General features: G+C 42.9%; 1 long non-coding RNA gene across 1 annotated transcript; it reads right to left on the bottom strand.

The window, feature by feature from the left end:
* Positions 1–4,468: 4,468 nt before the first annotated feature.
* Positions 4,469–7,750, bottom strand: LOC115850685 (uncharacterized). The gene is made up of 3 exons (XR_009561496.1): positions 7,111–7,750; positions 6,023–6,118; positions 4,469–4,843 (listed from the first exon to the last, which is right to left on the bottom strand). It is a non-coding gene; the product is annotated as an uncharacterized lncRNA (long non-coding RNA).
* Between the last annotated feature and the right edge of the window lie 4,336 nt (positions 7,751–12,086).

Raw genomic sequence — 12,086 nt, 5'->3', positions numbered from 1 at the left:
ACATGGAGGCTAAACAATACACGACTTAATTACGAAGTGATCACTTAAGAAATCAAAGAGGAAATAAAAAAATACCTAGAAAAAAGTGCCAATGCAGACACGATGTCCCAAAATCTATGGGATGCAGCAAAAACACTTCTAAGAGGGAAGTTTATAGCAATACAAGCCCACCTTAAGAAACAGGAAACGTCTCGAATAAACAACCTAACCTTGCACCTAAAGCAATTAGAGAAAAAAGAACAAAAAACTAACAAAGTTAGCAGAAGGAAAGAAATAATAAAAATCAGATCAGAAATAAATGAAAAATAAATGAAGGAAACAATAGCAAAGATCAATAAAACTAAAAGCGGATTCTTTGAGAAGGTAAACAAAATTGATAAACCATTAGCCAGACTCATCAAGAAAAAAAGGGAGAAGACTCAAATCAATACAATTAGAAATGAAAAAGGAGAAGTAACAACTGACACTGCAGGAATAAAAAAGATCATGAGAGATTACTACAAGCAACTGTATGCCAATAAAATGGACAATCTGGAAGAAATAGACAAATTCTTAGGAATACACAACCTGCCAAGACTGAATTAGGAAGAAATAGAAAATATGAACAGACAAATCACAACCACTGATATTGAAACTGTGATTAAAAATCTTCCAACAGGGCTTCCCAGGTGGCGCAGTGGTTGAGAGTCCACCTGCCGATGCACGGGACACGGATTCGTGTCCCGGTCCAGGAGGATCCCACATGGTGCAGAGCGGCTGGGCCCATGAGCCATGGCCACTGAGCCTGCGTGTCCGGAGCCTGTTCTCTGCAACGGGAGAGGCCGCAACAGTGAGAGGCCCGCGTACCACAAAAAAAAAAAAAAAAAAAAAAAAACCTTCCAACAAACAAAAGCCCAGGACCACACGGCTTCACAGGCGAATTCTATCAAACATTTAGAGAAGAGCTAACACCTATCCTTCTCAAACTCTTCCAAAATATAGCAGAGGGAGGAACACTCCCAAATTCATTCTACGAGGCCACCATCACCTTGATTCCAATACCAGACAAGGATGTCACAAAGAAAGAAAACTACAGGCCAATATCACTGATGAGCATAGATGCACAAATCCTCAACAAAATACTAGCAAACACAATTCGACAGCACATTCAAAGGATCATACACCATGATCAAGTGGGGTTTATTCCAGGAATGCAAGGATTCTTCAATATACACAAATCTATCAATGTGATAAACCATAATAACAAATTGAAGGAGATAAACCATATGATCATTTCAATACATGCAGAGAAAGCTTTTGACAAAATTCAACACCCATTTATGATAAAAACCCTGCAGAAAGTAGGCATAGAGGGAACTTTCCTCAACATAATAAAGGCCATATATGACAAACCCACAGCCAACATCATCCTCAATGGTGAAAAATTGAAACCGTTTCCACTAAGATCAGGAACAAGACAAGGTTGCGCACTGTCACCACTCTTCCTCAATATAGTTTTGGAAGTTTTAACCACAGCAATCAGAGAAGAAAAGGAAATAAAAGGAATCCAAATCGGAAAAGAAGAAGTAAAGCTGTCACTGTTTGCAGAGGACATGATCCTATACATAGAGAATCCTAAAGATGCTACCAGAAAACTACTAGAGCTAATCAATGAATCTGGTAAAGTGGCAGGATACAAAATTAATGCACAGAAATCTCTGGCATTCCTATATACTAATGATGAAAAATCTGAAAGTGAAATCAAGAAAACACTCCCATTTACCATTGCAACAAAAAGAATAAAATATCTAGGAATAAACCTACCTAAGGAGACAAAAGACCTGTATGCAGAAAATTATAAGACACTGATGAAAGAAATTAGAGATGACACAAATAGATGGAGAGACATACCATGTTCTTGGATTAGAAGAATCAACATTGTGAAAATGATTCTACTACCCAAAGCAATCTACTGATTCACTGCAATCCCTATCAAACTATTACTGGCATTTTTCACAGAACTAGAACAAAAAATTTCACAATTTGTATGGAAACACAAAAGACCCCGAATACCCAAAGCAATCTTGAGAACGAAACACAGAGCTGGAGGAATCAGGCTCCCTGACTTCAGACTGTACAACACAGCTACAGTAATCAAGACAGTATGGTACTGACACAAAAACAGAAAGAGAGATCAATGGAACAGGATAGAAAGCCCAGAGATAAACCCACGCACATATGGTCACCTTATCTTTGATAAAGGAGGCAGAAATGTACAGTGGAGAAAGGACAGCCTCTTCAGTAAGTGGTGCTGGGAAAACTGGACAGGTGCATGTAGAAGTATGAGATTAGATCACTCCCTAACACCATATACAAAAATAAGCTCAAAATGGATTAAAGACCTACGTGTAAGCCCAGAAACTATGAAACTCTTAGAGGAAAACATAGGCAGAACACTCTATGACATAAATCACAGCAAGATCCTTTTTGACCCACCTCCTAGAGAAATGGAAATAAAAACAAAAATAAACAAATGGGACCTAATGAAACTTCAAAGCTTTTGCACAGCAAAGGAAACCATAAACAAGACCAAAAGACAACCCTCAGAATGGGAGAAAATACTTGCAAATGAAGCAACTGACAAGGGATTAATTTCCAAAATTTACAAGCAGCTCATGCAGCTCAATAACAAAAAAAGAAAACAAGCCAATCCAAAAATGGGCAGAAGACCTAAATAGACATTTCTCCAAAGCAGATATACAGACTGCCAACAAACACATGAATGAATGCTCAACATCATTAATCATTAGAGAAATGCAAATCAAAACTACAATGAGATATCATCTCACACCAGTCAGAATGGCCATCACCAAAAATCTAGAAACAATAAATGCTGGAGAGGGTGTGGAGAAAAGGGAACACTCTTGCACTGCTGGTGGGAATGTGAATTGGTTCAGCCACTATGGAGAACAGTATGGAGGTTCCTTAAAAAACTACAAATAGAACTACCATATGACCCAGCAATCCCAGTACTGGGCATATACCCTGAGAAAACCAAAATTCAAAAAGAGTCATGTACCAAAATGTTCATTGCAGCTCTATTTACAATAGCCCGGAGATGGAAACAACCTAAGTGCCCATCATCGGATGAATGGATAAAGAAGATGTGGCACATATATACAATGGAATATTACTCAGCCATAAAAAGAAACGAAATTGAGCTATTTGTAATGAGGTGGATAGACCTAGAGCCTGTCATACAGAGTGAAGTAAGTCAGAAGAGAAAGACAAATACCGTATGCTAACACATATATATGGAATTTAAGAAAAAGAAATGTCATGAAGAACCTAGGGGTAAGGCAGGAATAAAGACGCAGACCTCCTAGAGAACGGACTTGAGGATATGGGGAGGGGGAAGGGTGATTTGTGACAAAGCGGGAGAGAGGCATAGACATATATACACTAACAAACGTAAGGTAGATAGCTAGTGGGAAGCAGCCGCATAGCACAGGGATATCAGCTCGGTGCTTTGTGACCGCCTGGAGGGGTGGGATAGGGAGGGTGGGAGGGAGGGAGACACAAGAGGGAAGAGATATGGGAACATATGTATGTGTGTAACTGATTCACTTTGTTATAAAACAGAAACTAACACACCTTTGTAAAGCAATTATACCCCAATAAACATGTTCCAAAAAAAAAAAAAAAAGAAAATATATAGGTGAAATGTAAAAGGGTTGGAATAGATATACCATAACAGTAAAAACAAAACAACAAGTGGCTAAGAAAATATCAGAAAAAAATTACATTTTAAGACGAAAATTTTTACTAGCGACAAAGACATTTTAAAATGATAAAATGATTATTCCATCTAGAATGCATAATAATTGTAAACTTATATGCACCTAACAACAGGACTTCAAAATACAATGAGGCAAAATCGGCACAACAGAAAAGAGAAACAGACAGTTCTACAATAATAGTTGGATACTTTAATACCCTTCTTTCAATAGCAGAACAGACTGAAAATCAACAAGAAAATAAAAACCTTGAACAGCATTATCAATCAAGTAGACCTAACAGCCATCTATAAAACATTCCACCCAACAGCATCAGAATATACATTCTTTTCAAATGCACATGGATATACTATATGCTAGGCCATAAAACAAATTTCAGTACATTTTAAAGGACATAAACAATACAGAGAGTGCTCTCAGATGACAACAGAATGCAATAAGAAATCGTTAACAGAAAGAAATTTGTTGAAAATCACAAATGGAAATTAAAGAATGTATTCCTAAATAATTCATGGGTCAAGTAAGAACTCATAAGGGGAATTAGAAATAATTTGAGATGAATTAAAATGAAAGTATAACATATGAATACTTGATTGGTCCCACATACTCTTCTGAAAAGCAGAGGGGTTAGACAAAGAGATCTAAATTAATTAAAAAATCATTTATTATTCTGGGAATAAAAAGAACTGGGCTTAGTCTCAGTTTTGCCTTTATCTTTGTGTCTGTTGATTATCTTGGAATAGTCATTACATAGTCAAAATACAGTTGCCAGCTCAGGAATCAAATACTGTCATCTCTAGGGCTACCATAACAAGATACCACAAACTTGTTAGCTTAAAAGAACAGAAATTTATTTTATCACAGCTCTAGAGGCCAGAAGTTCAAACTCAAAGTGTTGAGAGGGCCATGTTCTTTCTGACGCCTCAAGGGGAGGATCCTTCTTTGTCTTAACCAGATTCTGGTGGTGGCCATCAATCACTGGTGTTGGCAGTTGTTTGATTTGCAGCTGCATCACTCTGGTCTCTTTCACTGTTGTCACATGGAATTGTCTCTGTGTGTTTCTGTCTCTGGAAACAATTTGAATAGAAATTTCTATTTTTAAAAAACAAACTGTTGATTCTTATGCTCTACTTAGATGCTTCCTATAACCCACACCCACCTCCATTTCCCCATATGTATTTGAGAAGGAAAGAGGAACTCCTCTGAGCTATCATATTGGAAAGAATCAATAATACAATGTTTTACTAGAGATGCCTCTTATCTAAAATATTTGAATTAAATATAAAATCTGGGGAAATTATCACCCAGTTTCCCTCCTCTAGAGGCATGTTCTAAATGATAAACAGCAGAATATTTTATACCCATGAGGTTTGCTGACATTATTGATTTGGTCCAGGATCTGTATTTTCTCTCTAAAGAAAACAGTATTCTCTCTTTACTTTCTTTAATATATAATGTTGGTGTCTTAAGTTTATTGTCAGAGAGGATGCTTATAGTTCAAATGGTTTGGTTGTATTTCACCAGTATTATTACAAGATAGTCAAACAATGGCTGGGCTCCAGGATAGAACTCAGTCCCTTTGTTCCACTGGGATACTGATCTGAAAGCCACTGTTTTCTTATATTCCAAAGACCAAATAAATAAAACAAATAAATAAACAAACAAAAAAAAAACAAGTCAATGAAACTATTTTAAAACCAACTCTCTTTTCTTCCTCATCCATGTTAATTCTCTTCTACCTAAAATTGCTTCCTGGAAGTGATTTTTATGTTTCTTAGAGCTTCTTTATGTATATATATCCACACTAATGCATATAAAACTGTGCCTTGTAGATCTTATACTTTTTCCATTTGAATAACTATTTTCTCATGTCATATAGAGTTTATCCATCGTCCTAGATATGCATTTTTCCTGTGTATTTGAGCATCATAGGCAGATAAATTCTACTCTTGAAAATGTTAACTGGTCACTGAGACACAGAAAGCTATTATTCTTACCAGTTTTCAATAGTGAGTAGATTCTGTAGGGGTGGAATTTTAAGATGTAAGTATACTGTTTTTCTACACTCAAATTCCGTTCCCCTTATCATAGAAATCGACCAGTGAAGTGTGCTGCTGACTTTTCAGAATCCGTGTACATATAATCCATTAGGGTATTAGATATAACATTGGTCAGAAAAGCATACTGTGAAACGTTGCTTTTATTTAAACTCCCACTATTTTCACTACATGGTTTCAAGATTTTACTTCATTATTGTCCTCTGGTGGTGGGCTCTGTGAACTGCATATTTACGGGTCTGGAGCACATATCTTCCCGGAGGTATACAACTCCTCAGGTACCAGCTAAAGAGTAGATGATAAGAAGCATTCAGATTTATTAAAACTCATTAAGAATATCAGTACCCTGACTGTTGTTTCTAAAAATATAAAATATTTATCCTTCTGTTGTCAAACAACCGTATTTCATGAAAAGAAGTATAAATCCTTTTTTGCTTGCAATAGAAGAACTATAATTGAAGATATTCTTCATTTGGACCAAATACCTTCTCTGAAAATATAAGTTAAAATAGGAGTTGAAATTTCCAAAATATTCTTTAGGAAATAAAACTCCACATATAATTTCAAATTATAATTTAATTTTACCTTAAATTTAAATATCTATATTGAATTTAATTTAAGGAAGGAAGAAAGAAAGAAGAAAAGAAGGAAAGAAAGAAAGAAAGGACGGAGGGAGGGAGGGACGTGGGAGGAAGGAAGGAAGGAAGGGAGGAGGGAAGGAAGAAAAAGGAAAGAAAGAAAGAAGATAAAGTAAAATAAAGTTATTAAATTAAAAAATACTTATTATAAAAAAAATTAAGAAAAAAACGAAAGGATAGAACCTTTGGATAAATCGTGGAAGCAAAGCTATACAGACAAAATCTCATACAGAAGCATACACTTAGAAACTCACAAAAAGAGGAATAGGGGAAAAAATGATAAATCTTGCTCTCAAAGTCCACTTCCTCAATTTGGGATGATTCTATGTCTAAATGAGGGAAGGAAAGAAGGAAGGAAGGAAGGAAAGAAAGAAAGAAAGAAAGAAAGAAAGAAAGAAAGAAAGAAAGAAAGAAAGAAAGAAAGAAAGAAAGAAAGAAAGTAAAGTAATATAAAATAAAGTTATTAAAATAAAAATAATTATTGAGAAAAAAATTTTTTAAAAAACAGACGGATAGAACCCTAGGACAAATGGTGGAAGCAAAGCTATACAGGGAAAATCTCACAGAGAAGCATATACATACACGCTCAGAAAAAGAGGTAAAGGGGAAAAAATGATAAATCTTGCTCTCAAAGTCCACCTCCTCAATTTGGGATGATTCGTTGTCTATTCATGTATTCCACAGATGCAGGGTACATCAAGTTGATTGTGGAGCTTTAATCCGCTGCTTCTGAGGCTGCTGGGAGAGATTTCCCTTTCTCTTCTTTGTTCTCACAGCTCCCAGGGGCTCAGGTTTGGATTGGGCCCCGCCTCTGCGTGTAGGTCGCTGGAGGGCGTCTGTTTTTCACTCAGACAAGACGGAGTTAAAGAAGCCGCTGATTCGGGGGCTCTGGCTCACTCAGGCCGGGGGGAGGGAGGGGCACGGAGTGCGGGGCGAGCCTGCGGCGCCAGAGGCCGGCGTGACTTTGCACCAGCCTGAGGCTCACCATGCGTTCTCCCGGGGAAGTTGTCCCTGGATCCCGGGAACCTGGCTGTGGCGGGCTGCACAGGCTCCCCGGAGGCGGGGTGTGGATAGTGACCTGTGCTCGCACACAGGCTTTTTGGTGGCGGCAGCAGCAGCCTTAGCGTCTCATGCCCGTCTCTGGGGTCCGCGCTTTTAGCCACGACTCGCGCCCGTCTCTGGAGCTCCTTTAAGCAGCGCTCTTAATCCCCTCTCCTCGCGCAGCAGGAAACAAAGAGGGAAGAAAAAGTCTCTTGCCTCTTCGGCAGCTCCAGATCTTTTCCCGAACTACACCCACCCCCCCACCCCCCCACCCCCCCGCTAGCCGTGGTGCACTAACCCCTTCAGGCTATGTTCACGCCACCAACCCTAGTCCTCTCCCTGCGCTCCGACTAAAGCCCGATCCTCAGCTTGCAGCCCCGCCTGCCCCCGCGGCTGAGCAGACAAACCTCTCGGGCTGGTGAGTGCCAGTTGGCACCTATCCTCAGGGGCTTAGCTGCTCCAAGGCATGTGGGATCTTCCTGGACCAGGGCTCGAACCCGTGTTCCCTGCACTGGCAGGAAGATTCTTAACCACTGCACCACCAGGGAAGTCCCTAAAGCAATTATTTTTTTAACTCTATGGCTTTAAATAATCCTTGGCTCTGAAATTCCCTGTACCCCTCAGCTACGTAACCACAGGCCCCTCTGCCCTAAATCCTTTTCTTACACTTTGTAGCTTTTTAAGCAACGCCCCTCTTTAGGAAGACATAATCCCTTCTCTGTAGAAAACATGAAAGACCTGAACAAATCAAGATTTCCCCATGGAGAATTCAGCTAGTCCTGTGCTTAGCTCTGAACAAGGAAATCCATGTCTACACCAAGCACGCCATTACCCGGACTAATGCCTGACTTGAATAACAAGCAAATTATTGTGCTTTTAGTTGTACCCTGCTGGGTCACAAAGCACGTGTGAGAGAGGAATGTGCCCAGCTTCTCCAGGAGAAACAGGTCAGGCCTCTAATCCTCCTTTTCTGTCACCTTCCCCTCCCCCTTTCCAATCCTTTCTCTTCTCAGCAGAGCAGAGGGACAAAAAAGAGACAGCTAAATTATGTTTAAAATGGAAGAGTCTAAAAGAAGAAAAACGGCGGTCAGTACTGACTTGGGAGAGGATGCATTATCTATCCACAGCCTCTGCAGTGTGGCCCATTTGAGGACAATCAGTGTTCCAACCGGCTTGCTGGAGGGCGATATCTGCGAGCCTAAACCAGGCTTTCTCAGCCTCAGCACGACTGCTGGGTGGGGTTGGATGCTTCTTTGCTGTGGGCCTGTCCTGTGATGGAAGGACTTTTAGCCTCGCATAAGCTGTGACCATCCAAAGTGTCCCAAGACACTTTCAAGTGTCTCCTGGGTGCAAAATTGCCCCTGGTTGAGAACCACGGCCCCAAGCCCTTCCATATTGGGATGTACTTGCTCTCTCTCCCATTCTCTCCCACCCCCATACACAAAACCCAAGAAAATCATGGTTCCTGTGTTAAAACTGGGGAGATCAACGTGCTCTTCATGTAGGTAGAATGAGCGGAAAGGAAAAAGACACTGACTTGTGTGTAGTCAGGGGACAGAGTGGGAACCCGCTCAACGCCAAGACTGAAAAGAGTCTTAGGATGTGGGTGTGTTTCTGGCTCCCTCTGGGAAGTGGCAATGCCCCTGGTTGAACAAGCCAACTTTCGAACGCCTCTACCCTGTGCACTTTGGAATCGGGCTTGCTGTGGGCGAGACGAGGAGTGATGGCGAGGCTGCAGAGATGAAGGCGTCTGTGAAGGTGCTGACTGTCTCCTCCCACACTACTTGGGACAGGGGAGAACTACCCAGCTTCGGAGAGATACCCATTGCTCAGACAATGACGATCCTGTCTTGGACCTAAACATCGGGATGAAAGAGGGCTACTGACAAGGCAGACGTTGTGCAAGCATGGGGTTGCACTTTCATTACAGACATTGAGGCAAACATTTCACTCCTGGTGATATAAGGCCTCCCCTATTTTTAGGAACTTACAAGAAGCGTTATTGCTTGTTCTTACCGGCCAGAAGGAAAGGCGGGAGAACGAGCACACTGCAGTGAGCCCCCACATCCACTAGATGGCGGTGTACATCTTCCTCAGAAGCCAGGCGGGCAGCGCTCTGGGCAGCTCGTTGGCCTAAGCAAGACAAGGGCCACTTTTCTTTCCGGAGACAGGCGTCTCCTCTCATTGTCGGCACAAACAGCCCCAAACAATTGCACTGACCACACAGCTCTAAGCCACGTTCCAGGGCACTGCCGTCTGTTCAGGAGTGAATGCTGGGAAAATGAACCACGCTGCTAATTTGCTTGATTGGGGGGAAAATAAGATCTCAAGTGACAGTGGGTGTAATTTATTTTTCCAACAAGAATAGGGGCAAAGCCATTTCATCCACCCCCCCACAACTGCTACCATAAATGAAAGCAATCACCTAATTAGTCCTGAATTACTAACTGGCAGGGTGAAGATCTGCGGGAAGTCAAGCTGAAGTGGGGAGTCTGGAGAAAGGGATGTGATTTCTGCAGGGGAGGAGGGGAGGGGTAGGGCGGGGTGGGAGGGGCGGGAGGGGAGGGGAAGGCCTGAAGCCCATTGTGAGGTCCTGCGCCCCTGTGGTCTGGGGGCCGTGCTGGCCCTGACCCTGGGAGAAAAAGAGGCTCAGTGATGTCTTCAGGCCGTTCATTTTGTGCAGGAGAATGACTTTATAAAGTGAAGGAAAAAGAACCTGTTGGAGAAAACCTATCCGAGAGTTTCTCTGAAAATGCTACAGATGGAGATGAACTGGCTTGGGAAGGAGAGCACAGCCCTGTGGCGCCTGGCCACCCCGCTGCTGGTGGACCCCCCCCCCCAGGAAGGTTCTGTCACGGAAACGACAGGGAGATCTGAAACCAAGTTGGGCTTTACGTCATTAAGAAATCCCCCAAAGGAATGGAATAAAGGCCTCCTTTCACACTTTGGGTTTTGCATGTGTCCTGAGCAAGCGCCTCTTCCCCAGCTGAGACAGCGCGCTGTCCCCGAGACCCAGTGAGCGGCCCTCGTCCTGCGGGGAAAGCAAAACAGCAGCGGGGTGGGTGCGCGCCCAGAGCTGCCCCTCTCGCAGTTGATTTGTTCAGGGATGACTTCTTGCGCTCTAGTTAGATGTGACTTTAATCGAAGTGCTTTCCTAAGGCGATTTATCACAACTGTGAACCGTCAGTTTGTACAGCTGCTGCTCTTTTAGGGAAACGCACAGGCTCGGGAGGCGGAGGGGCCGGCGCGGGCTCCCTCTTTCCCACGGACCGGCCCGCGTGCCCCTCGCCCACCAGAAATATGTGCGCCGCGTCCTCAGAGGCCGCCGCTTCTGTGCTCTGGCTCCTCTGCTGTTTCTGGCTGCTGAACAGCCATCTCCTCTCTCCTGGGAGGGGCAGCTGGTTTCCTTTTGGGGCGCTCCCCTTCTCCCCGTCTCAGCTCCTGCAGCGGAGACGAGGCTGCCCCTCTCTCCCTGCACGCTGTGGGCTGGGTGTGCAACCCGGCTCGGGCCACAGTCCCCCACCGTCCCCGCCGACCCAGCGCGGCGCCCACCACAGCCGGCAAAGCCCACACGGGGCGCCCAGTTAAAGCTGAACCGCAGATGAAAACCACGACTTTTTAGGGTGTCTTCAACATTGCATGCAACATACTTCTACTAAAAAAATTACTGTTTATCTGAAGTTCAGCTTTAACGAGGCGGGCATCCTGTATTGTATCTGGCAGCCTTCTTGGTTCTAAAGAAAATGTTTGTCCAGAGCAGGTCAAATTGGAATCAGCCTAGGACTTTTAACTGGAGCTTTGGGGAACAAATACTTAAAAGGTATCTGTTGGGACTGCTAGGCTGGTAGGATTCATGCTTGCAACTGCTGGGAGCCAGCTTTGCTATCATGTGGGGAGAGCTGCTTGAACTAGAAGCCAACACCACAGAGAGCAGACCTGTTTCATTTGAACAGGTGGATCCAGCTGTTCTTGAAGCTGGCCCGGTGGGTGGTAGAGGTCAGGGTGCTGATGGCCAGGAGGGATAATAATTTCCTACCCCTCAAATCTGGGAAGTGAAAACAGCAGGGCTGAATGTGCCCACGGGGCATGGCTTCTGTTCAACTGGAAGAGTGGTGAATGGCTATTGGGTGACCAAAACAGTCGGTCTACTATATTCTTACTTTGTTTGCTAATTGTTTTGCTGCATGTAAACTCTTTGTTGCATTAGCTCTTGTTCATGACATCATGTCTGGAGACAGGGTCTGATAGACTTACATGTGGAATTGGAGACTTCAATTTCAAATCTGCCTCTGCCTGGTTGAGTGGCTTTAGGGTCCTCGTAACCTCTACAAAGTTGAGTTTCTGGGTCTGAAACCTAAGGACAGAGGTGATCGTAATCCATTTGGGCTGCTATAACAAAATACCAGAGTCTGGGTAGCTTATGGAAAACAGAAATTTATTTCTCATAGTTCTGGAGGTTGGAAGTCTAAGATCAGGGTGCGAGCAGATTCACAGTCCGGTGAGTATCCTCTTCCTGGGTCACAGTTGGCGTGTTTTCTCTGTAACCTCCCATGGCAGAAAGGTCGAGGGACCTC

Source organism: Globicephala melas, unplaced genomic scaffold (assembly GCF_963455315.2).
Source record: "Globicephala melas unplaced genomic scaffold, mGloMel1.2 SCAFFOLD_85, whole genome shotgun sequence".
Lineage (NCBI taxonomy): Eukaryota > Metazoa > Chordata > Mammalia > Artiodactyla > Delphinidae > Globicephala > Globicephala melas.
Note: the sequence above shows the minus strand (reverse complement) of the source record. Positions and strands in the feature narration are given on the sequence as shown.